Source organism: Chiloscyllium plagiosum, chromosome 11 (genome assembly GCF_004010195.1).
Source record: "Chiloscyllium plagiosum isolate BGI_BamShark_2017 chromosome 11, ASM401019v2, whole genome shotgun sequence".
Lineage (NCBI taxonomy): Eukaryota > Metazoa > Chordata > Chondrichthyes > Orectolobiformes > Hemiscylliidae > Chiloscyllium > Chiloscyllium plagiosum.
In genome coordinates, this window is record NC_057720.1 from 54463006 (window position 1) to 54490027 (window position 27022).

Genomic DNA, 27022 nt, shown 5'->3' on the forward strand with positions numbered 1-27022 from the left:
GTAGTAAAAGAGATGTCAGTGGATAACTAAGAATTTGCATATTTCCCAAAGAACTTAATCACCAATAAAGAGGAATCACCATCCCATTCCAACACTGGAAGGGACCATATTGGTACTGGCCAGGATAAACACTTCCAGCACGCTTGATGCCCGAAATAGGAACCTTGATGGTAAAACTTTGCTATTGACAATATCCAACAAGCTCTGTGATTGGGTAAAAATTCCTGGAACTACATGAACATCACTGGCAAGGCCAACATTTGTTGCTTATCCCTAATTATTCCGGAACGGAGTTATACTTTCTCCAAGGATGTCAGATTGTCCTTTCCAATGAAATCCATTTGTCAAGTCAAAGTGTGCAGAGCTCCAAATAAGATATCTTTCAGCAGTTTGTTTCGTTAAAGTTACTTATTGGGCAGTACTTTCCAATCTTTGTTAAACTGTCAACAGGCTCACTAGGTTCCTGCCTCAGACTACAACATTCGTGTTGGATACAATGTTTAAATGTTGTTTAGGCTACTACATAGGGCAACTAAGAACCAGCCACATTGCTGTGTCTGAAGTCACATTTAAGCCAGACCAGGTAAGGATTGCATATTTCCTTTCTTTAAGGGCTGTAGTGAACCTGGTCGGTTTTTACAATTGATGAAAGTTACTGTGGTCACTGTTGGTTTGAATTCCAGACTTTATTAATTGAATTTAAATTGCACCATAATAGCATGTTAACCGCTATCTCCAGAGTATTAGACTGTGTTTGGGTTACGAGTCCAGTGATATTACTACTCTGTCACCAATGAGCCAGGATCTGTTCAGCTGAGAATAGAAGATTGATAGAGAGGGTGCTAAGGAGTGGTTGACATAGTTGATGATATGCTCATCTATAGTATAAATAGAAAAGATCATGATTGTAGAAAAAGGATAAAAGTAGGAAAGTGAAGGTGACAGAATTTATTTCTTTAGAATAATGTATGTAACCGATTTAATTAGGTGATTACTGATAGTGCATTGTTATTTCAGAGATGGAAGCACCAAGAGAAAGGAGAGACTTGAGAAGTTTCCTTGGCTTGATCCAGCACATGAGTTCCTTCTTACCTCACATGCCAGAACATCCATCAAATTTACAAGACATTCTTAAAGATGATGTTCAGTTCTAGTGACTAGTCATAAATGAGGAGTTGCATGAAACTCAAACTAGTAAGTCAAACTAGAAGTCTATGAAACAGCCAACGACCAAATGCAGCAAGGGTAGGGATGACTAAGTGGCAAGTAACATTTGTGATACATAATGCCAGTAATGATTTTCAAGACAAAATCTAACATGAGCTCCTCATTTTCAATGGGATTACCATCAGAGATTTCCCCACTATCAACATCCTTGGGGTTACCATTAAGCCAAAACTGAACTGGACAAGCCATATAAACGTTGTGCCTTCAGGAGCACGTCAGGTGCTAGAAACCCTGCTGTGAGGACTCATCTCATAACTAACATTACCTCTTCCTATCTTTTCTTTGTCCTGTGCGGACCTCAAAATTTGAAACATAGCAGCGGCTTCCAGAAATAATAGTCATGGTGTGATGTCACAACCAGAAGTACATGGTACTTTTCAGCAGCCATGCAACTTCAAGATAATGTTATTCCTGACTCCCCAAGCCTGTCTATGATCTACAAGGCACAGGTCATGAGTCTGATGGAATATTCCCACTTATCTGGATTGTGAAGCTTCAAAAACACCCAAGAAGCTTGACATCATCCAAGTCAAAGGAGCACATTTGATTGGTATCACACCTACAAGGATCCACTCCTTCCACCAATAGTGCTCAGTAGCAGTGTGTACCATCTACAAAATGCAGTGCAGAAATTCACTAAGTTCCTTAGACAGAATCTTCCAAACTCACTACCATCAAGAAGGACAAGAGCAGCAAATACAGGGGAAGACCACAACTTGCAAGTTCCTCTCCAAGTCACCCACTATCCTGACTAGGAAATATATCGCCGAACGTTTAGTGTGTCTGGATCAAAATCCTGGATGTCCTTCCTCAAGCATTGTGTTCTACCTACATCAAGTGGACAGCATTGTCCAAAAATGCAGCTCATCACGATTTTCAAGAGCAACTAGGGATGGGGAATAAACGGTGACCCAGACAGCAGTAGCCACATCTCATGAATATTAAGAAAAAGAGTAAAAACTACAAGAAAAAAACCTGTTCCTCTAAAAATAGATTTACTAAAGGATCAACAGCTCCCCTGTTACAAAAAGGGAAAGAAAATGGTATTTGTGTCCAAAGTTCTAAAATTGGCTGGAACTATGCACGGAATCATAACAAGAGAATTTTAGGCAGTCATGGGTAGATGTGAGAATGTCCATATACAGCTCTACAAGAAAATTCACATTGGAGAATGATGATTGTTCACTTGAGCAGATCTATAAGTAACATCCATATAAAGCACTGGAAAGACTGCAAGGCTCAACATTTCAAGGCTACAATTTCACTCTGAAATATAAGCTAGGAAAAGAAACTGTGCTGCAGATGCCTTATCTCAGTTGTCACACAGGAAGGACATGAGATAAAAGATCTAGGAACAAAGATGTATCACCTTTTGGACATAACACCACAACAACAGTCAAAATAGAGATGAAACAGGCAAATGAAAGAATACACATGATCTTTCAGCAGTGATCAAGGCATGAGCTAATAAGTACAGCAAATATGCCAGTTATATGTACCATTGGTCTGTGAGAGATGGCATCTTACTAGGAGATAGTGTTTTGCTGGTTCTGGGATCCAGAACAATACTACTTAAAATAATGCAGTCAGACCTTCTTCACCAGATATTCAAAGGATACAAAGAATACTTAAGTGGAATTTCAGGGTCAGATCAGCTGTGTACTAGATAGGCATCCACAAAGACATTGCAACTTTTAATGAGTATGCTATAAGTATACAGCATAAAGGAGAAATGATAACTATTGAAATACCAACCTGATCATGGCATATTGGAACAAAATTATTTCACACACAATCAAGAATGGTATCGCACAGTTATAAGAAATAGGGGAGCTGTCCAATTGTCTTTCAGCATCAGTGTACCACTCTCAACTCTGCGAGGATATATCCTGTCTATTTAGCTAATGTATAATATCAGAAGTGCTGTTTCTTAATAATATTAAAGTTTTTTTTAATTACTTACAAATACTCAACTGCTTATTTTATCCTTATCATAGTTTATCATAGCTTAGTTATCATTGCTATTAAACTCCAGGTTGTACAGATTGGTATCACACGTGGGACCCATAGCAATTAGGGTATCATTACCTAAAAATTTCAGGAGCAACAGTCTGATGGTGTAGTTAAATGCACATGAAACAGTTTCCTAAGTGAAGCAAGGAATTATGATGACTTTGGCAATATGCCAAGGATTGTTTGATAGAGAGTGAGAGAAAACAGCTAGACAAGACTGAGAGATATCATGGGAGCTGTAGAAGACTACAACAGGGACAATTAATGTATTATTGATAACTTTTCCTTTCTGGGGCTCTTTTGAATGCCCAAATTGAAGAAAGCTGGAATAAGTTAGTCTGTGGTTCACATGTGTTTGCCTTATAGCAGTTAGTGGAGATGGCATTTCCATTACAAAAGTGAAGTAATGGCTGGCAGGAGGGCTGCACTGTACAAACATAGCTTTCTTTTGCAGATATGTCTGTCCTCATCTGTAAACCTTTTCACAGAATGGAATTTGATAATCCAGTCATCACTTAAGATATCGGGACCATGCAAGATGGGATGGATAATGATTTTGAGACCACCCCTTCCCTTGACCTTTTGAGAAGTTAATCTAAAAAGCAAGATGATTTATCAGATGCAATAAACTGGGATACCAATTTGAACATATAGAGTATTGTTACGTGTGAAGTTCCAGACATGCTCAGCTACTTGATAAACTGTGTAGCATAAATGATCAAGATACAGGACACATATGATGTACAGAAACTAACTAAGACAATTAGGGTGATGCTGGTGAGAGTAAAAACAAAGTCAAAGGAATTTTGGGTTGGCAGAATTTAAGGCTAAGGACACTTAAGAATTATCCATACAATAGGTACAGGCGAAGGGAGAATTGTAAAATTTATGAAGTCCATGCAGAATCTGTGACTGCAATCATATGTATTTACGTTGTTAACAGCCTCAGAATTAACAGCACTCCAAAAGTATAAGTAATAACATTGAGTGACATGATCTGAAAGTGGGAAGTGCCAAATCAAGGCAACAGTTATCAGATACTATCCATTACCAACAATATTTTTAGATTAGCATATAATTTCTATGGGATTGCTTGGCACAACAGAAAGTTTCTTTCACTCCCTTTCTCACTCCAAATAGAAACAATTCTCACAGTGGGATCAAGTCACCAAAATTGCGTGTATCAAGGTTATGAGACTCTACAGAGCTGACCTCAGGGAATCTTCTGGCAACCTGCGAGTATTTGAAAAGGCATGTCAATAACATCCAGCGCAAAGGGAAGCCAAACAGAATGGAGTTAGGTGATGGGCAGGGGAGCTGTACATTTTGAAATCTAGAGTACATGTCCTGTATTCATTGATCAGAAAGGTTCAAACAGTGGCTGACTTGGGTAAACTCCCTGCCCCTAGAAATGAAAGATATCATATAATTTTAATTGGAGAAGGGGCAGGTCCTTGTCAGGTGGCAAAATTTACCACACACCCACCTCTTCAGATGGAGGTGGACTAGGAAACATGGAGGAAGACCAAGGACAGCGTTCCCCAACATGAGCTAGAGAGGGAAACATGCCACCATCACAAGCTACTGAAAGCAATACACACTATGGTAGCTGTCCTTTTATCCTCTGGTCTTAGTGTCCCAGGTTGATTATATTTTCTGGCAATTTTGCTAATGCATTGTACCTAAATAGCTACTTTTTAATAAACTACTTGAAAATAACTTACAAATATACAACTGTGTAGGTATTGGACTGAATCACAAAGTTCTACATAGATATATAATATTAGACAAAGTTTTCAGTTTTCTGATAAGTGAAAGATTTCACAGCCACACAATAATTTTTGCAGAAGTATTATTCGCTGAAAAAGTAATATGTGACAATGGAAGTCAGTCCAGAGAATTTAAGAAATTTACTGAATTGTTTGGTCTGACAACATCGTCTCATCACCACATTACCCAAAAGGACACAGTTTTAAAGAAAAACACATTCAGATGATCAGGAGAAGCCTCACAAAATACTAACAAGGCAAAGGAAATTCCAAACCTGCCTCTGTCACTTTGATTTGTACACGTTCAGGTGGATATGAAACCACCTGTAAGTTACTGAATGGAAGGAAGTAGAAGACAATTCTGTCAAACAGGGTACTTCCTCCACATGACCAGAACAAAATGCAATAACAACTGACTGATGCACAGTCAAAAAAGATCAACACGTCAGCAGACAGGTGAGTTCCCTGTTTGAGTTGTTGAAAAGGCAAACTCTACATATAGAAGGATTCAATGGTTTTTAATGATGTTAAGACTCTCTTCATTGAGACAGAAATCAGTAACAACATGAGAAGGAAGAGGGTCCATATTGTTACGATTGAAGTTGGACAGTGCACTTCAATCTCTGTCACCACCCAAGTGGTTACAATATATATGTATATTAATGCTGCACAGAGTTACCAATAAGTCAAATTCAATCGAAGCAAAATATAGCAGATGCTGGAATTCTGAAATATAAACAGAAAATCTGCAGCTCTGGCAGCACATGAGGACAGAGACACAAAGGTAAAATTTTGAGTTCACTATGTCTACTTCAGACCTCAACTATATGATACATTTTGGGTCAAATTCAAGTGCAAATTAAACAATAAATGACAGAACCCTTTGGAGCATTGACATAGAGGGATCTCGCCATACGGGTTCACAGATTCCTGTAAGTGGCAACACAGGTGGATAAGGTGGTCAAAAAGACAGACAGCATGCTAGCCTTCATCAGCAAAGTTGTTGAAGATAAAAGTTGGCAAGTATGTTACAGCTGTACAAAACTTGAGTGTGGCCACATTGAGAATATTGCAGGCAGTTCTGGTCGCCACACTACTAGAAGGATGGATGGATGTCTTGGAGGGGGTGCAAAGAAGGTTTACCAGGATGTTGTCTGGTCTGGAGGGTTTCAGTTATGAGGTGAGGTTGGAAAACCTCAGACCGTTTTCACTGGAGATATGGAGGCTGAAGGGTACAAAATTATGAGAGGCAAAGAAGAGGTGGATTGTCAGAGATTTTTTCCCTGTGTCATAAGGGCAACTAGAAAAGGGCATAGATTTAAGGTGAGAAGGCAAAAGTTAGGGGAGAAGCACAGGAAAAATATTTCACACCGAGGATGATGGATGCCTGGACTGCATTGCCAGTGGAAATAGTGGAAGCAGGCATGTTAGCAAATGGACGCCTTAAGATTCATTTAAGTGTGCCTTAATATTCACATACAGGCAAACAGAGGAGTAATAACTGCATATGGGCAATCGGTAGTGGGCTTAAATAAGGACTAGAAATTGACACTAACTTGGTGAACCAAAGAGCCCGCCCCTGTGCTGTATTGTGTATACTTTATGTACAGTAAATTTAAAATAAAAACATCCATCAACCAGGTTTCTTTAATAAACAAGCAAAATGTTATTATAAAACAAGACTAATTTGACAAAGATTAACACTTTTTTTAATATTAAAGTATAACCCTTTTAAACAACTCTACTCCCTCTAGTACACCAACAAAATGACTTTCTCTGCAGAGGTTAATTTTGAGAAATAAAAGCCACTTTGGTGTAATGATAGTTAGTTCTTGAAGGAAAAAATGGATAGGATATGAAACGTTCAAAATAGCCTTTAGTCAGCTTCCTGGCACAGATATGTAGGGGTCACCAAACACAGACAGATGTCTCTAGCACTTTTGTAGACAGTTCATTCAGAAAATGTCAAGAATTATTCTTCTTATGGTTTTTCAGGAGAATAGCTGAATTCGGTGTTTCTATGGATATTCAAATATATTTTCTCAGAAAGGATAAGCTGTAAAGCTTCTCTCCCTCAGCAGGCTGTAATCCAAACAAACCCAAAACAAAAACTCCTGAAAGCCATTAACCCAGGAATGTGATTTCCAGTAAATACTATAAACAATTAACTTAAGTCATGTGATTGCCCCATTTAAAAAAAACAATCCAAAATAACTCCTGTCTTTTTCAAATGAGCCGCTGTTGACAAACCTTTAGACATGAATCCTAAGAAAAAGCACCTTCACAACAAAGAAAGAAGTATAATCAACAACACTAACAACCTTTCTAACCAGTGAGCCAACATCATTAGCAAATGGTGCAGCCTCAGCATCACTAGCAAGTAGCATGACAAGAGAAATGTCATTTTTAAAGAGGGGCATCATAATATTCATTAAGAAACAGGAATTAATTATTACAGGGAACCATATTTACTACTGCACCTTAGAAGTCAGTGACAGAGCAACAATGTATTAATCCACAGCCGCAAGGAGAACAATAAGATGTCCAATATTTTGACAGTAAACAATTGATTATTTTGAACCTGAAGCTGTAACACTTGGATCCAAATCTTCTGATCAATGTCGGAATGCCTATTTCTGACCTAACAGGAAACTACACCTTTTTTCCAATTTTTCTGCCCAAATCTCCAATGGAACGTCCTGGAAAGTTCATCGAGTGTTCAAAACAATGAAAGCATCTGCAAACGATATCCAAGCAGAAACCACATTCCCTTTGTATGACACTGCTGCAATCTGCTATATGTTCACTAAATGATTTCTAAATTCATCAGAAGGTTGGAATGAACAGGAAGGTGTATAGGTGGGAAGAAACTAACTGCCTTGTATCCATAAAGCTCATTCAGAACAGGTATATGCAGTTTAGAGTTTACTGCATTCTATCATGTTTGTAGCAGTGAAAATTATTTGGGACATTTAAACAGATTTTCAACTTGTTAGTGTACAAGGGCATTGATTAATGAATGCAAAGCTGTGTAAAAGTGGGTAAACTGTATGAGGTAAGGGATCAGTCAATAATTGTATCCAAGCTCAATGATGAATTAAGAATTAAGATAGAGTTTTTCCTTGATACTGCCTTTACTCTTGCAAACACAAGCTCACAGATCTCCTAAATACACAGCTCAATGTATCAGCTGTATCCTCTTTTATGTGTGCTTAAAGATAATATAGTAACACCCATCATCTATCTACGCTTAATCATGTAATTAACATGATTTACCAGTAGGGTTTGGGAAGCAAGTGGGTAAAGAAGTAGGGTGGGTAAAGTAGGGGATAGATTGGTGTATGGGTAAGATGGTAGCTAGGTTAGATGGCAGTTGAGTCGGGTCCTGAGATTGGGTAAGAGGAGCATTGTGGATTCAGGGATTAGTTGCATGGTAAAAGCCAGTCGGATCGGGTTATGGACGAGTTGGGAAGCGGGACTAGTTGGAGGAAATGGTAGGATTCAAGTGGAGAGCGCAATGGGATCTCAGAGTCAACAGTTGTATAGTTAACCAGGAATTAGATCAGGATTTTTATGTCTAATATTTCTTAGGTAACTCTTAATTTAAAGTTTGATCTGTCTGACATATCTCACTCTAACTAAGAGACACATTTTCATAGGGTCAAAGAGAACAGAGGAATTGTTCAGTATAAGTTTAACTTACCAAGGCAACTCCCACAGTCGGTATATCAGGACCTCTGCAATGTGCTGACATGCATCTTGAGCAACATGACCTAGATACCAAAAGATCTGATCTCATATTTGACCTTGTAAAGAGCTTCTTACCAGCAATCCATGCAATCACTAATATTATCTTCAATTTTTTAGCTTAACATCACCTGAATTACTTCCTGCTTCAGCCTATCTGTAACTGAAACCCTCCTCCATTCCTCTGGTATCTATAGATTTGGCAAGTCAAATATAATCTTGGCTGATCTCCCATATTCCACCCTCCATAAAATTAGGCCATTCAAATCTCTGCTAGTCATGTCTTAATTCATAACAAATCACATTCACACATCACCTCCCTGATTATTGACATATTTGGGGTGTGAATTCAACTCAAATCAATATCTCAATTTAAAAATTCTCATTATTATTTTAAAATCTCTCCATAGTTGGGTCCTCCCCATTTCTATTATTGACAACACTCTGAGATATCCATACACCTCTAATTTGTTTCTCTTGGTCATTCCTGATCCACTATTCATGACTGTGTTTTTAGCTGCCTTGGGCCTCAACTCTTTATTTTCCTTAATAAATCTCTCCACCTCTCTTTTTCTTCTTTATGATACTCCTTAAAACCTAGTTGACCAGTTTTTGGTAATCTACTCTCTTTTCATGGCTTATTGCCCAATCTTGATTTCTACTGCTTCCATGCAGTAGCTCAAGACATTTTATTAGATCAAAGTCACTATGCAACTACAACTTGTGCTGTTAATTTATTCCATTCTTTGAAGGTTTATTTTCATAACACCTTTGTGTCGGGATACCGTCTGTTTTGTGGCCATCTGCTGTATTTTTCTATGTCTCCCATTCAGTAGGATCTGTCTTTTCTCTGTGTATTCTTGTATGCTTTTCTTTTAGGTTTAAGTTGTCTCTTACCACTTTCTCATCCATGGCAGTTTTTTTTTTGGTGTGTGGACGTCTTGCCCGATAAAGATATAAATTGATTCTGAGTCAAGTTAATTTCTTTTATTTTGAAAAAATTGGTCTCACTGATGTTGTGCTGTTTTGTCCATTAACAGATTTACCCTGTTTACTGCGGATAGTCTATGTTTCAATTCAGTGATTAGTAGCTGAATCACGTTTCTCCCAAACAAAATAACATTGAAATCAATCAAATTGTGGAGAAGAATAAATGTTCATCCATATTACACTGGTAACTAAATCTCATTACTTATTATAAAGTCTAACATGATCTACTTCATTTCAGTAGCCCAAGTCTGTCTAATCAAATGTAAATCTTTTGCTTTCATCTGTCATTTTTAAGGTTCCTTATTTTGCTTTATGTAATGATGCACATTTTGTTCTTCGCAGGCTAGTTTGGCATTTTGACTCATTTCTTGCTGGTTTATTATCACAATGTCAATTAGACAGCTGGTGATGGACAGAGCCAAGACAGAAATCAGGTAGCCAAATTTGTGCCTTATATTTCTGCAGTTTGGAGATATGCTACAATGAAACCATTCTTGAATCTTAAATCACAGCAATTGAACAAACATTTACATGCTGCAATGGCTATCAACATGACATTCACAAAATGGATTTTTAAACATTTTAATAATGGTTCTGTAAGGAATTTGCAAAAATTTGAGAACTGCAATTATGGAAATATAAAATGGTTAAATATTTGCAATTAAGACCCAGAACGTGGGTGTTGCCATATTTGTTTAAGATTGAGTACTTACAATTTTTCAAATTAATTTCAAAAGACCTCTTTCTTTTATTAGCCAAGAGGTGGTTGAGTCGAGAGTGTGGTGTTGGAAAAGCACAGCAGGTCAGGCAGCATCCGAGGAACAGGAGGATCGACGTTTCGGTCATAAGACCTTCATCAGGAATGAGGCCTGTGGGCAAGGGGAACTGAGAGATAAATGGGAGAGGGTGGGGTTGGGGTGAAGATAGCTGGGAATGTGCTAGGTAGATGAAAGTGGGAGGAGGAGAAAAGGTGGTCGGTTGGAGAGGAGGGTGGAGCGGATGGATGGGAAGAAAGATGGACAGGTAAAGAGGGCGGTGCCGTGTTGGAGGCTTGGGACTGAGATAAGGTGGGGGGGAGGGAAATGAGGAAACTGGTGAAATCCATATTAATCCCGTGTGGTTGCAGGGTCCCAAGGCGGAAGATGAAGCATTCTTCCTCCAGGTATCAAGTTATAAGGGATTGATGATGAAGAAGGCCCAGGACCTGCATGTCCTTGGTGGAGTGGGAGGGGGGGTTATGGTGTTCGGCCACGGGATGGTGGGGTTGGTTGGTGCGGGTGTCCCAGAGATATTCTCTGAAAGTTGAGCCAACTTTAGGTTTGTTCCTGGTGCTCAGCCAATAAAAAGAATAGCCCTGTCTGTTTTCCATTCCCCTTGACACAACCTGGCATTGAGGCTTATGACCATTCGTAGATCTAAAAAAGTTTTAATTTTATTCTTTCATGGAATATAGGTGTTGCTGGAAGCATTTGTTGCCCATTCCTAACTGCCCTTATAGGTCTGGATTCATGTGTAGGCCAGACCAGGTATCGGTAAGAGTGACAACTGCACAATCCTTGTAGAGACAAAGTCCTGCCCTCATATTGAGAATAACCACCATCGTGTTTTGTGGCACTATCACCATGCTAAATGGGACAGAGTTCGATCAGATGTAGCAACTCAAGACTGGGCATCCATGAGACATTGTGGGCCATCAACAGCAGCAGAATTGTACTCCAGTACAATCTGTAACCTCACGGCCTGGCTTATCCCCCACTCAACCATTAACATCAAGCCAGGGGATCAATGCTGGTTCAATGGAGAGTGTAGGAGGGTATGCCAGGAGTAGCACCAGGCTTTCCTGAAGATGAAGTGTCAGTCTGGTGAAGCCACCAAACATGACTACTTGCATGCCAAACAGCATAAGCAGAAAGTCATAAACAGAGCTAAGCAACCCCACAACCAACAAATCAGATCTAAGCTCTGCAGTCCTGCCACATCCAGTCATAATGGTGGTGGATGATTAAACTCACTGGAAGAGGAGACTCCACAAATACCTCCATGATGGAAGAGCCCAGCACATCAGTGCAAAATGTAAGGCTGAAGCTTTCACAGCAATCTTGAGCAGAAGTGCCAAGTGGATAATCCATCTTGGCTTCCTCCAGTGGTCACCAGCATTACAGATACCAGTCTTCAGCCAATTCAATTCACTCCACATGATATCAAGAAATGATCAGAGACACTGGATACTATAAAATACTGCGAGCGCTGACAACATTCTGGCAATAGTACTGAAGACGTTTGCTCCAGACTCACCACTCCCCTAGCCAAGCTGTTCCAGTACAGTTTCAATGCTGATATCTACCTGACAATGTGGAAAATTGCCCAAGTATGTCCTGTACATAAAAAGCAGGACAAATTCAACACAGCCAATTACCACCCAATCAGTCTACTTTCAATCATCAGTAAAGTGATGGAAGTGCTATCGAGCAGCATCTGCTCAGCAATAACTGTTCAGTGATGCCCAGTTTGGGTTCTCCCAGGGCCACTCAGCTTCAGACCTCAATACAGCCTTAGTCCAAACATAGACAAAAGAGCTGAATTCCAGGGGTGAGGGGACAGTGAAGCACTTGACATCAAGGCTACATTCAATGGAATGTGGCATCAAGGAGCCCTGGAAAAACTGGATTCAATGGATATCAGGGGGCAAACTCTCCAGTGCTTGGAGTCATACTTGACACATAGGAAGATGATCATGGTTTTGGAGGTCAGTCATCTTAGCTCCAGGATAGCTCTGCAGGAGATCCTCAAGTTAGTGTCCTCAGCCCAACCATCTTCAATTGCTTCATTGGTGACCTTCCCTCCATCATAACTAAAGTTGGAGCTGGATGGACTTCGGATCATTCGGGAGGCAGAGGGGATAATAGAGAGGGGTTACAGTGAGGTAGTCTCACCTCAGGTACAGGAAAAAGGCAATTACAGTCAGGGTACAGAAAGGGAATAGGCAGACAGTGCAGGAATCCCCTGTGGTTGTTCCCCATAATAATAAGTACACCATTTTGGATATGGTTGGGGGAACGACCTATCGGGGAAAGCCATAGTGGCCAGGTCTCTGGCACTGAGCCTGACTCTGTGACTCAAAAGGGAAAGGAGGGAAAATAGAAAAGTGCTAGTGATAGGAAACTCAATCATTAGAGGAATGGAGGAGATTTTGTGGTCGCGAACGGGACTCCCGGAAGGTATGCTGCCTCCCAGGTGCCAGGGTTCAGGATGTCTTTGATCGAATCTACAAGATTCTGAAGGGGGAGGATGAGCAGTCAGAAAATGTGGTGCACATTGGCACCAATGACATAGCTAGAAAAGTGATGAGGATCTAAGAGGTGAGTTAGGGGAGTTACATTGGAAGCTGAAAAGTAGGATGAGCAGAGCACCAGTGCCACGTGCTAGTGAGGTGAGGAACAGCTAGCCAGTGCAGCTAAACACATGGTTACAGGGTTGTTGCAGAAGGGAGAGCTTCAGATACATAGATCATTGGGGTACCTTCTGGGGTAGGTGGGACCTGCACTTAAACTAGAGGGGCACTAATGTCCTGGGCAGGAGATTTGCTAGAGCATTTCAGGAGAGTTTAAACTAGTTTGGCAGGAGAATGGGAACCAGAGCTACAGATCAGAGGAGAGGGTAGTTGTTGAATGGGCAGAAATAGAAAGCAGTGAGTCTGTCAGAAAGATACACAGTTGATAGGGCAAAGGGATGGGTTAAAGTGTGTCTGTTTCAATGCAAGGGGTGTCAATAATAAGAGTGATGAACTTAGAGCATGGATCAGTATTTTGAACTATGACATTGTGGCCATAATGAAAACATGGAGTTCACAGGGGCAGGAATGGTTGCTGTATGGTCCAGGGTTTAGATCTTTTAAAAAGAATGGGGGGAGGGCGTGGAAAAAGAGAGGGGGAGTCGCATTGATAATTAGAGAGTGCATCACAGCTGCAGAAAAGAAGGTTTTTGAGGAGGGTTTGTCTACAGAGTCAGTATGGATAGAAGTCAGTAAGAGTAAAGGAGCAGTCACTTTATTGGGTGTTTTTGATAGACCCCCTCCCCAATAGTAGCAGAGAGATGGAAGAACAGATTGGACAGCAGATCTTGGAAAGGTGCAGATGTAACAGAGTTGTTGTTATGGGTGACTTCAACTTCTCCAATATTGATTGGAACCTCCTTAGTGCAGATGGTCTGGATGGAACATAATTTTGTTTTTGATTTTCATCTCACCTCAGTCTCTTCCTCATTCTCTCCAACTAGGAAAGTTACTCAGGTGTGGTGCAAGTCCTACACTTTCAGCAAAGTTACAGTGCTAGACAGAAATCAGAATCCACTTGCTTAATGTGACAGAGAGTTGAAACAAAGTGAAATTGTTTGCCAAATACGTGACAGGTTGGAAACAGATTTGAGGTCTCTAATTCTTTATTTTCTCTCTTTGTCTCATGGCAGCAATTAGAATCACATATTCATTAGGGTACACATTTCCAATTGTCAACCAAACATTGACAAAATCATTAATTAACTTCAAAATTCAAACTTAATTTTAAAATTGTACATTAGTATGAGGAAAGGCACTTCTCTTTCCATTCTCCTTTGGTTTAATAAAATTTCTGAATTTTATAAAATACTCAACAATGGTCATAATGTACAAAACAAATCACTAAACTTTTAGACTATCCTCTACTTTCTTCTTAAATATTTCGAGTAACAACCACCAAGATCTGCTAAAATCTATAAACAGTGTTGCGTCATTTCACTTGATCAATGCTGAAGCTTACCAGAGTACATTTACACTGAAGATTTATGATAATATCGATAAGTAAAAATAAATTACTTGTTTCTGTGGTCACATTTTTGAGTAATTCTGATTAATTCATTATTATTATTCATGTGGTGTTAATCTAACTGATATATTTTGTGGAGGTTTGTATCAATGAAATAATACTTCAATTAAAATAGCTGTCAGAGGAGCTTAGTTAACAACATTCTAAACTTGGGGTCAAATAGCTATAGTCACCTCTTATCACAAATATTTTGATTACTTATACCTTTTACTTGCAATATTTCTATTTGGAATCACTTCCAATTGTTAATGACATAATTTATTTTCCTGGAAGAAATCCAACTAATCTGGAATCCTAAACAGGAAAGCTTCTTTTGACACCTGGGCTGTTGGGGGTAACAATTTTGCATCATAACCGCCTCATATCAGTAATTTCAACAGGGTGCCTTTAAATGACATGCTCATGATATTGGTATTGTACCACATACCATGTGATCTGAGTGTACAATGGACTTATACTTCATTTTACTTGCAAATCCCTTGAGGCATGACACTCTATGAAAGTATTCTGCGCTCTGGTATAATCTCATTATTTAATGTTCATCCAGACACTTATGAACCTGTGAATGCAATGTATCTAAATAATAGCTAGGTGCAATATTTGTATGTGGATTATTCAATGCCACAGGATTCACCCCCATTTCCTATGTTACCAGATAAGTTTCATAGAATCCCTACAGTGTGGAAACAGGCTATTCAGCCCAAAATGTGCACACCATCCCTCCGAAGAGTAACCCACTCAGACCCATTCCTCTTACCCTATATTTACCCATGACTAATGCACCTAACCTACACATCCTTGAACACAATGGGTAATTTAGCACAGCCAATTCACCTCAACTGCACATCTTTGGATTGTGGGAGGAAATTGGAGCATCCGGGGGGAATCCGCACAGACATAGGGAGAACGTGCAAATTCCACACAGACAGTCACCCGAGGCTGGAACTGAACCCAGGTCCCTGGTGCTGTGCGGCAGCAGTGCTAACCACTGAGCCACCGTGCCACCTCCAGATGCGAGTACTGCCACTACAGGTAATGCACCTTTTTCAAGGCAAACCCTTACCAAGCAAAAGGGAAAGAAATTAATGAAACAACATTTTGGCCACAGTCCACATCACTGACATCACTATTTCAGCATCCTACCAATAGTAAAGTCCAGCACAGAATATGTTCAGGATTATGGGCTCATAGTATGGGAAACTCCCCAATAACGTTTGTTCTCACATCCTGTAGGGCCATCTGTCCATGTCCAATACATAGCCCAGGACCGTGACTTGGGATTTTACAAACTCACTCTTAGCCAGATTTATCACCAAGCCTGCCTTCTGAAGTCAATTGAAAATTCTGGTAGTCGCTTCAAATGTTCCTTCCATGAGTGACTAAACATCACCAGATCATCTATGTATGCCACACAATTCAGAAATCCCAAAATGATTTTATTGGTTGCGTTTGAAATGTGGCTAGTGAATTTTCCATACGAAATAGCATAACTTTACACTGGTACAATCCATTCAGTGTCATGAAAGCCAAGATTTTCTTCGCTCTTTCAGATAAAGATATCTGCCAATATGCTCTGGGCAAGTCCAACTTTGAAATATAAGTTGCTTGTCCACTGTTACTAACACTTTATCACCCACTAGCAAAAATACAGATTTTTGATTTCATGTCTATTTCTGGTTTCATCACATGCTGTCCTATTTTAAAATGTTGTCTATCCAATTCATCACCGTTCTATTTAATCTCACCCCAAAATTTGACACATCGCCTAAATATATCATCTCTGAACTCTGACTTACCAATTTTCCTTAATTAATTTTGGTGGTCCGCTCATCTCATGCCCAAAAACTAATTCAAATGGACAGAATTTAATTTAATTCATTAGGTACATTCCTAATTGCAAAAAGTGCAAATGGAAATCTTTAACCCAATCCTCTGGATCATCTTGACTATAAGCCCTCAACTTGATCTTTAAACTTTGATGCAATCATTCTAATGTGATTCTTGATGGCATGCAGTGGATTTAAATTGTTTTATTCTTAAGCTATCCACAACTTTCCTGAATAATTTTTGTAAAATTTGCCCCTTGATCTGATTGTATATCCATGGATATTCCGCATCAATTAAAAATCTGAGTAACCCTTTTACAATCCTTTTCACCGTGATGCTGCATAATGGAATGGCTTCTGGAAATATAATAGACACATCCAATATGGTCAGCAAATACTGATTCTCACTTCTTGGTTTAGGTAGGGGTCCTATGCAATCATTTAAGACTCTAGCAAAAGGTTCCTCAAATGCAGGAATTGGTATTAAGAGTGCTGGTTTTATTACTGCCTGTGGTTTTCCAATTGCCTGACACATATGACATGTCTGGCAAAATTCAACCACATCCTTGTGCAGTCCAGGTAATAAAAATGTTTTTATATTTTGGCTTGAGGTTTCCTTATTCCCAAATGACTTCCTACTGATAATTCAGGTGCTACCTACAACACCTCCTTTCTATAACCCACTGTTAATGCAACTTGATGAACTTCTGCCCATTTCTCATCTGCCTGAATATATGATGGTTTCTATTTCCTCATCAAGACTTCATTTTTAGGACAGTAACATTCTAGGATACACTCCTTCTTCTGTCTATACTTTTTGAAACAACTGCTTTAGTTTTTCATGTTGCAACTCAACTAATTTCTCTGAACTGAAATATCTGCTTTTCAGTTACTTGTTCTTGTTTCTTTTATCCCAATCATTTGATCAAACATAGTTTCTGAAAAGTGAACTTCAATTTTATTATCTACATTCCTTGATTTCTCTTCCTGCTTCAACCTGTGGTTTTGTGATCTTGTAAATCCCAGGATATACTTTGTGTAGCACCTCAGTTGCCTGATTTTCCACCGGCTTTTCAACCAGTAGGCATTATTCCCACCTGTGATCCAGCTGTCATTACCAAGAATAAACTGGATTTCTGGAACTAAGAATTTCTCTATTACTCTGGCCCACTGTTTCCCCATTTCTCACCAGACTCTCCAACCTCACTTTATATAATGGAACACTCTTCTTCTCACAATCCGTCCAAAGAAGCTGCCTCCATTTGATGTACTGTAGTGGCATGAGAGGACATTCACCTACCTTGTTCCCTCCAATATATAAGCAATAAACCTAATTTTGTGATTAGTAAAGAATACGTTCCCTTTTAAAGGCCAGCAACAGCCAGTTAAAAGATTCCATAGCCAGGTTTCTCAACGCTCAGCTATCTGTGTTGCTAGGCACAAGCCCTTGTTTTAATACTTAGACAGATGGTATGGTCAGGCTCATCTTCATATTAGCACCCTGGTGTCTATAGCTCTGAGTTTTCCAGTCCTGCAAACGTGTCTCAAATTCCTTAATTAAAAGGACAACTGTCTGTTTTAAATTGTCCCTGAAGACACTAAAATGATCACCAATTGTGAGGAATCCTAATAGTTCATGAACATAATTCACTTTGTCAGGATCATATGTATGACTCAGAATATGTCTGGTCTTATGAGAATTGCACTGGTTAACTTTATTGTACATTTTCTTTCCTCTTCATTACAATATTTAGAAAAGCAGGAAAATAATGTGTTCCAATAAAATTATATTTATTTTAATGAAACACATCCCTGATATATATATATGTATATACACAATGTAAAAAACAAGTATGAAAAACCTATTTAGACTCCTTCATGGGGAGCAACATTTATTCAATTTAATCAAGATTTGGAGACATGATTCTATGATCTTCTCCTCTTATATACAAGCCGATTAATCTAAAATTGACTGCCAAGTTAAATGTTCCCATAATAATGACTTGTACTCATATGATGACTTTAAATGTTTAAAATGTTTAACAGAAAGAAAGATCATCATAAACAAAATAGATGAAAGAATGAAAACCAATCCACGGAGAAAGAAGTAGTGAAAGCCTGGTTGAAAAATTAAGTTGTAAGAAAGATTTTAAAGGTGAATGAAGTAGAAGTAGCAAAAGGCTGGTCCATCAATATGGAACAGAGTATGCAGCACGTTCTACAAATGCAAGAGCCTGGAAAGGATGACTCGAGGTAGGGATATATAGATGCAGTAATCAATCAGATAGGGAGACAAATGTTAGCCTTTGTTGCAAAAAGATTTGAATACAGGAGCAAAGATATCTTACTGCAGCTGTACTGGTCACATCTGTGTAGTTTTGGTCCTTGTATCTCAGAAAACATACGCTTGCCATAGAGGGATTGCAAAAAAGGTTCACCAAATTGATTCCTGGATGACACACTTGTCATGAGGAGAAATTAGATCAAATGAGTCTGTATTCACTGGAGTTTAGAAGAATGAGAGAGGAGCTCATTGAAACATGGAGTCATACAGCATGGATACAGCCCCTTTGATCCAACTCATCCATGCTGACAAATCATCCGAAATTAATCCAGTTTCATTTTCCAGTATTTGACCCATATCATGTTAAACCCTTCCTATTCATATACCCATCCAGATGCCTTTTAAATGTTGTGATCATACCAGCTCCACCACCTCATCTGGCAGCTCATTTCCAACATAGAAACTTGGAAACTAGAAGCAGGTGTACACAATTCAGTCTTTTGAACTGTCTCCCCCATTCAATGGAATTATGGCTGATTCTATGTCTCAATACCATATACTTGCTTTCTCCTCATATGCCTTGGCGTCTTAAAAATCTAAAAAACACATTTTCTTGAATATATTCAGTAAATTAAACTCCACAGCCTTTTGTGGCAGAGAATTCCACAAGTCCATTACAATTTGAATGAAGAAATATTTCCTCAACTCAGTCTTAAATGTCTATCCCATATGCAAACACCATATCTCCTGGTTCTAGACTCCCCATCAGAGAAATCATTCTCCCTGCATGAAAAGCAAAGACAGTCTCATGAAACAGATGAACTTGACAACAGCAGGCGAGGGAACAAAAACATGACAGAGTGTCAGTAACTTGGAATTGGAGTGATTGGAATTGATAGAAGTTTAGCAACAGAGTGGACTTAATGGATGGAATGATGATAAATGTAGCTGCACTGATGAAGAAATATATGAGCCCTTCTGGAGGTGAGGATTACTCGAGCAAAAAAAAGTAGTATGAGCAGATAATTATTCACAAATAAAAGATTTAGGGATTGCCCTGCAGAAGGAGAAATGTTTTGTTTAGAAGGGTACGGCATGAATGGGAGTTCTCAAATTTGCAGCTCTCAGAATTAAAGGAACTAAGACAGGACTATAACTGGAAGTAACAAGGATCACAGGATTTGAACGATGTGGGAAATAAAAGCAAAAGCCAGAGATAGGGGTAGAAGTTAATAAGATCAATCGTGGAAAAATCACTATTTCAAAAGAGAAAGTGCACAATAGTGAGATAATGAGGCGGAAGAATACTAATTTATCCATGAGTATTAGAAAAAACTTGGAAGGGAAAATCAACAAGGAAGCAGTCAGATAGTTCCTCACACTTCCAGAAATATTTTGATCAAATGGATAAATGTGGAAATGGATATGGGGTTGGAGCATTTATACAAAGAATAACATGGAGTAAGGATAAAGGGGAAGAGAAAGCAATTATTTACATTTAGAAAGAACAGTTCATATCCATATGATGTCTCAAATGTGCACAACAATCTGATCCATTTTGAAAAATAGTTATTGCAATGTAGGCAGCAACGTTTCTCTCAAACAAGATTCCAAAACAGAGTACAAGATGAAACAGAGCAATTGCAGGATTAGTAGGGAAATTAACATTTTACGATTGACTTAAATTTAGTTGTGATCATAATTAAAATATATTTGTTGATTAATATTAAGTCTGCTTAAATATAGCCAAACTAGATCTTAACATCATTTGGCTCTGCTTAGCTTCATTTGATAAGGAACTGCATCAGGGATTGTGAACAGGATGAATGCAATAATCAATTTTTTAGACTTTTAACTGCAAGGGTGAAGGGCATTTTTAAAAAAATTCATTCACAGGATGACAGCATCACTGGCTAAGCCAGCATTTATTGCCCAGAGAGCAGTTGAGAGTCAACCACATTGCTGTGGGTCAGGAGTCACATGTAGGCCAGATCAGGTAAGAATGGCAGCTTCCTTCCCTAAGGGACATTAGTGAACCAGATACCAGATGGGTTTTTACAACAATCGACCATGGATTCATGGTCATCAGTAGACTCTTAATAAAAAATCTGGAATTGAGTTAAAGTTCCACCATCTGCTGTGGCAGGATTTGAACCCAGGTCCCCAAAACATTATCTAGGTCACTGGATTAATAACCCAGCAATAATACCACAAGGCCATTGCCTGTATAGCTTCAGATCCATACTTCCAAGGTTGAATAAGACAGAGATAGTATATTCCCAGCCTGTTAGCCCTGATCAAGAAATAAATAACCATAACTGTGTTCTTGTACAGGTTTATTAGAAGTACATCAATTGACTAAATGTAAGTTTTGTATTAGAATTAACTTAGTAACAATGTATTTAAGCTTGTAATTGTTAATATATCCTGTTCAACAAATTAGTATGCTTTCCAATTTTCTACATTAAAGATAATGTAAATTGTGTTTCAAGCTTTCAGAAATAGGAAAAAACAGTCAGTGACAAGTAAGTGTCTCATTTAGTGCAAACTTCACAAAATTAAGCAACATTGAGATATGAATTCAAGGCTTTCAATCTTTGGATGCTGACTGCATATATTTCCCGTTTTTAACAAAGACGCAAAGAATCTTTCAAACAATCCTCTTAACTTAGCAAAGTGACAATAACAAAACTTAGTAAAGTGGATAGACCCCAGATAATTGACAACTTAAGGAATCAGTCAGGAGAGAGGTGACATTAGTTCATGTACATCAGCCTTAACAGGCATTTATAGATTGACTATGCAGCCCTTAAAACAATTAGCAATAAACTTTGCTTAGCTTAGTCCAATCAGAACTTACTGATTTCAAAGTTTGAAACTATCCTGCTTGCAATCGGGAGAGAAAGGCCCTCAAAACGTTGGAGAACAACTGAGAAACCAGGTCATAATCTGCACCTTAACCTGAACCAGAAAATAAGAGTTGAAATATGTCCATTAAATTGCTGCCCTGATTTAATAGACATTAGTTATAGCTAAAGTTGTGCCTGAGTTATGACATTAGACTGTCTTCTGTTGCCTTATTGGTCACAGTCTCAAAAGGACAGCTTAATATTGGCATTGGTACATAAGATTCCTAAAACTTACAAATGTTTGACAATATACAAAGAAAATTTCCTGCTCTTTTTTGGACAAACACCAAAAGGACCTCTTTACCTACATCTGAATTAAACAGAAGTGCTGTTAGTGTTGCATCTGAAAAAGGAGTCTCCCAACAATTTACCACATCCTCAATGCTGCACTGATATTCAGAAGTGGGGATACTAAGGAAATGTAGGAGCATGTTCAAGTCACCCAATATGAAGAGTTGCTCAGGGATGAAAAGAAAAAATGAAAGATATTGCAAGGAATTTGGCATAGAGCTGGCATAATACTTGAGTTCACAGTGCGTTGCAAAGCGAGCGACAGGAGGGATGAAATGGGATTAGCTGCTAACTGAAGGAGAACATGCCAGATATACAGTATGTGGATTTGGCAGCAAGTGTATGTAACTGTGTTGACAATTTTAATTGGGCAGGTGACGTAACATAAAGTAAAGCACCCAAAAAGAGTAAGGGAGTAGAAGTCAAACTCTGTAAGCTACTGTTGGTGCCTGGCTGCTTATACCTACATCCATGAAGGGAGCAAAAAATTAGAAATGCTGAACATAACGGGAGTTATTAGATTAGATTACTTACAGTGTGGAAACAGGCCCTTCGGCCCAACAAGTCCACACCGACCCGCCGAAGTGCAACCCACCCATACCCCTACATTTACCCCTTTAACCTAACACTACGGGCAATTTAGCATGGCCAATTCACCTGACCTGCACATCTTTGGACTGTGGGAGGAAACCGGAGCACCCGGAGGAAAGCCACGCAGACACTGGGAGAATGTGCAAACTCCACACAGTCAGTCGCCTGAGTCGGGAATTGAACCCGGGTCTCTGGCGCTGTGAGGCAGCAGTGCTAACCACTGTGCCACCGTGCCGCTCACTTATATTCTGGAGATCAGTGAAAATTGTTGATGTACTGGTGAGCTTGGGATTAAAAAGAGTAAACAGAATTCAGCGGTGCCGAGGCAATTGACTTGTGTGGTTTATTAGAATGTTTATTCAGGTTTAGCTCAAAATATTGAATTTTTAAAATACTTTAACTTGCAGAATGCATTTTACTTTAAATCCCATAGATTAATTCTTCCAGTTTGGTGATGCCAAGTTAATCATAACAGAATGCATGCAATAAACATCTGAAATCTGTTGATTCTGAATTTTTAAGTATGTTTTAACTTTGAATACTCTAAGTTATATGCTATTTAGATACCTTTTTTAGAAAGCATGTATTACATAAAAACTTTATCAGCTTCCATCTATTTTGGTTTTCCATAATTATCTTGCAGTTCTAATTCCAGCATGCCACTGATAACCTTTCACACTCCCTTATCAGAATCTATCTATATCTGCCCTAAAAATATTTAAATACTCCACTTCCACTGCCTTTTCAAGAAGAGAATTCCAAAGACCCTTTGTGAAAACAATTCTGCTTACCATTTCCTCAGATGTGCAATCCCTTAATTTTAAACGGTGACACCTAGTTTTTGATTCTCCCACAGAAGGAAACATCTTTTCCAGATCCACCCTGTAAAACACCTTTGGGATCAGTGATATTTCAATGAAGTTGTCTCTTATATTTTTAAACTCCAGTTCATTTAAATGACATTGTGGGTCATCCCACAGCAGGACTTCTGACGAATGCTTTACGTCAAATACATTGACGATATTTTCTTCCTTTGGACTCATGGCAAGGAATCGCTGAGAAAATTACATAATGGTATCAACAAGTTGTATCCCACCATCAGACTTACTATGGACTACTCTTTAGAATCTGTTTCACTCTTGAACACACACATCTCCATCAAGGACAGTCATCTCAGTACCTCACTCTAAAGCAAGCCTATGGATAAATTCAAGATGCTGCACTTCTCGAGCTTCCACCCTAAACATATTAAAATAGCCATCCCCTATGGACAAGCCCTCTACAGGATCTGCTCAGATGAGGAGGAACACAATGAACACTGAAAGGTGTTGAGGGATGTCCTCATAAGGATGGGACACGATGCTCAACTCATCGATCACCGATTCCAACGTGCCACAGTGAAAAACCTTGATGAGCTCCTCAGAAGGAAGACACGGGATATGACCGATAGGATACCCTTCGTTATCCAGTACTTCCTGGGAGTGGAGGGACTACGCCATGTTCTTTGCAGCCTGCAACACATTATCGATGCTGGTGAGTACCTTGCAAAGATTGTCACTATGCCTCCACTTCTTGCCTTCAAACAACCGCCAAACCTTAAAAAGACCATTGTTCACAGCAAACTGTCCAGCCTTCAGAACAACATTGACCACAACATCATACAATGCTGTTGCGGCAGCCACTGCAAAATGTGTCAAAGCATAGACGTGGATACCACCATTACACATGGGGACACCACCCACCACGTGTATGGTAAGTACTCATGTGATTCAGCCAAAATAGTCTATCGCATATGGTGCAGGCAAGGATGCCCTGAGGCATGGTTTATTTGTGAAACCAAGAAGACTCTACGACAACAGATGAATGGACACCGCGCAACAATAACCAGGCAGGGATGTTCCCTTTCACTGGGGGAACAGTTCAGTGGTTAAAGACATTCAGCCTTGGATCTTCAGGCAAACATCCTCCAAGGTGGACGTTGGCACACGCAACAATGCAGAGTTGCTGAACAGAGGCTGATAGATATGTTCAGTACCCATGAAGATGGCATCAACCAGAATCTTGGTTCATGTCACACTACAGCAACCCCTCCATATTGTACACTCTTTCACATACACTCTCTCACACACACACATACACACACTTACATGAATCCTCTCTCATACACACACTCACACACATACTCTCACACACATACTCCCTCACACTCACACATACACCCTCTCACGTATGCATGCACACACACTCTCAAGAGCATACACATACCCACACTCTCTCCCTCGCACACACATATAATTCTATGGGGTGAATTTGTATTTACAGATGCATTCTATTTTGTTCAAATAGCCCATGATCAGTAGCCAGTCAATGTAGCAATGAAATAAATACAATGCAATGAAATAAATTAAATCCATAAGTAACAATCTCTGGATTGTGCTTGTTTTCATGCTCCAGTCTGTACAGAAATAGAAAGTTCATGCGTTTGAACATGCAGCTGGATAGAGGATGTAGAAGTGGGAGTTTTAGTGTTCCGGGACATTAGGATTGGTTATAGCTGAGGTTGAACCTGTACAAGCCAGAGAGACTGCACCTGAATAATTTAGCAGGACAGTTTGCTGTTGTGAAGAGAATAAACCAATTTGGCAGTGGGTGGGAAATCTGGATGTAAATTCCTATTTTGTAAGTAAAACCAGTCTGACTCCAGTTTGAGATACAAACAGACTTGGAACATGGCCTCCCACATAAAATGCATTTTCTGACCTGAGCTGTCACCCTTATTCTGAGCTGTCACCCTTATTCTGATAAAACCTGAAGTTATCTTGGGGCAGTAACTTGAAAGAAATTCTGGGATTTATATATTAATCAATTGAAACCTGCACCTCCATTCTAACTGATTAAAGGCTTAATAACCATCTAGGTTTGTTCGATACATTCACATAAGTTGTATGACCCATTGATCTTTTACTTATAAATTCTGTGTCCGATGTATTTTCTCTCTCACTGGCTGCCTGACAAAGGAGCGAGGCCTGTGAAAATTTGTGGTTTCAAATAAACCTGTTGGACTATAACCCAGTGTCATGTGATTTTTGACTTTGTCCATTCCAGTCCAACACCAGTTTACCTCCATATCATGGTTCAAGGCAGCTCACCACCACCTTTTCAAAGGAAACAAGGAATACATAATAAATGCTGGCCAGCCAGTAACACCTATAACTGAATTTTAACAAAAACTTGAATACCCTTTAACCAGGAATGCAGAGTTTCTTCAAGTCACATGAGTATTAAATATGATATCATTATTTCCAAGTGTCCTCTCAAAATTCCACCCTTGTTTACTTACTTTGCGTTTTCCATTTTTAGCTTCTGCCCTTTCAGAATTTACATCCAGATTTCCCACCCACTGCCAAATTGGTTTATTCTCTTCACAACAGCAAACTGTCCTGCTAAATTATTCAGGTGCAGTCTCTCTGGCTTGTACAGGTTCAACCTCAGCTATAACCAATCCTAATGTCCCGGAACACTAAAACTCCCACTTCTACATCCTCTATCCAGCTGCATGTTCAAACGCATGAACTTTCTATTTCTGTACAGACTGGAGCATGAAAACAAGCACAATCCAGAGATTGTTACTTATGGATTTAATTTATTTCATTGTATTGTGATACATAACTGAAAGATTTCTTTCTTTTGCCAATTCCATTAATACCATTGTGGATTATGACCTTTAGCTGGTTCTGATCCCCTTCCACATACTGTGCAGCCCCTCAGACTCATTTTTAAATCTGGCACCAGGGAGGCAACATTAGCATCCACTGGAGGCTACTGTGTTTCCCTGGCTACTTACTCATCTATCACTCTTTATTTGCCTGACCCTCCTTTTCCCAACAACACACTCTTCCTCCTCCCCATATTAGTATACTGGAGCATCCTTTGGTGCGATAACATAAAACATAAAAACAGAAGGCCATTAAGCTACTTAAGCCTTTTCTGCCATTTTAGACCATAGTTGATCATGTACCTCAAAGCCATATTTCCAAACTATCTTATATCCATTTATGTAATTAGATTTCTAGTTACTATCAATCTCTATCTTGAACTTACTTAAGGACTGAACTTCTACAGCCCTCTGAGAATTCCAAAGACTCACCATGCTCTGAATGACGATTTTCCTTCTCATCTTAGTCCTAAATGGCTTGTCTTGTATTCACAGACTGTATTCTGTGGTTCTAGTCCCATTGCCAGGGGTAACTTTTCTGTAACTACTTGCCACCCTAAAGGATTTTGTAAGGTTCTAAGGCTCTCAATCTTCGAAACAGCAGAGAACACAGGCCCTATTTCTTTAATCTCTCCACATACGACATATCTTAGGGATCAGTCCAGTGAATCTCAGCTGCATTCCCTATATAGCAATTATTTCCTTTCTTAAGCAAAAGAACCAGTGCAGCAACTATAGTTACACCAGTTATCTATAAAATTGAAGCAAGACGCCTTTGTCACTGCCCTCAATTTTCAAAAC

General features: G+C 39.2%; 1 protein-coding gene across 20 annotated transcripts in view; it reads right to left on the minus strand.

Annotated features, from left to right (window-relative positions):
- The window catches only part of lrrc7 (leucine rich repeat containing 7), a 607301-nt gene that overhangs the window by 463183 nt on the left and 117096 nt on the right, over window positions 1-27022 (minus strand). The window contains exon 1 of one of the 20 annotated variants that reach the window (XM_043699349.1): window positions 8713-8733. The exons of the other annotated variants lie outside the window; for them this stretch is intronic. The gene's annotated coding sequence lies outside the window, so the exon portion shown is untranslated. Of the gene's footprint in view, window positions 1-8712; window positions 8734-27022 lie in introns of those variants that run through there. 20 annotated transcript variants of the gene reach the window in all.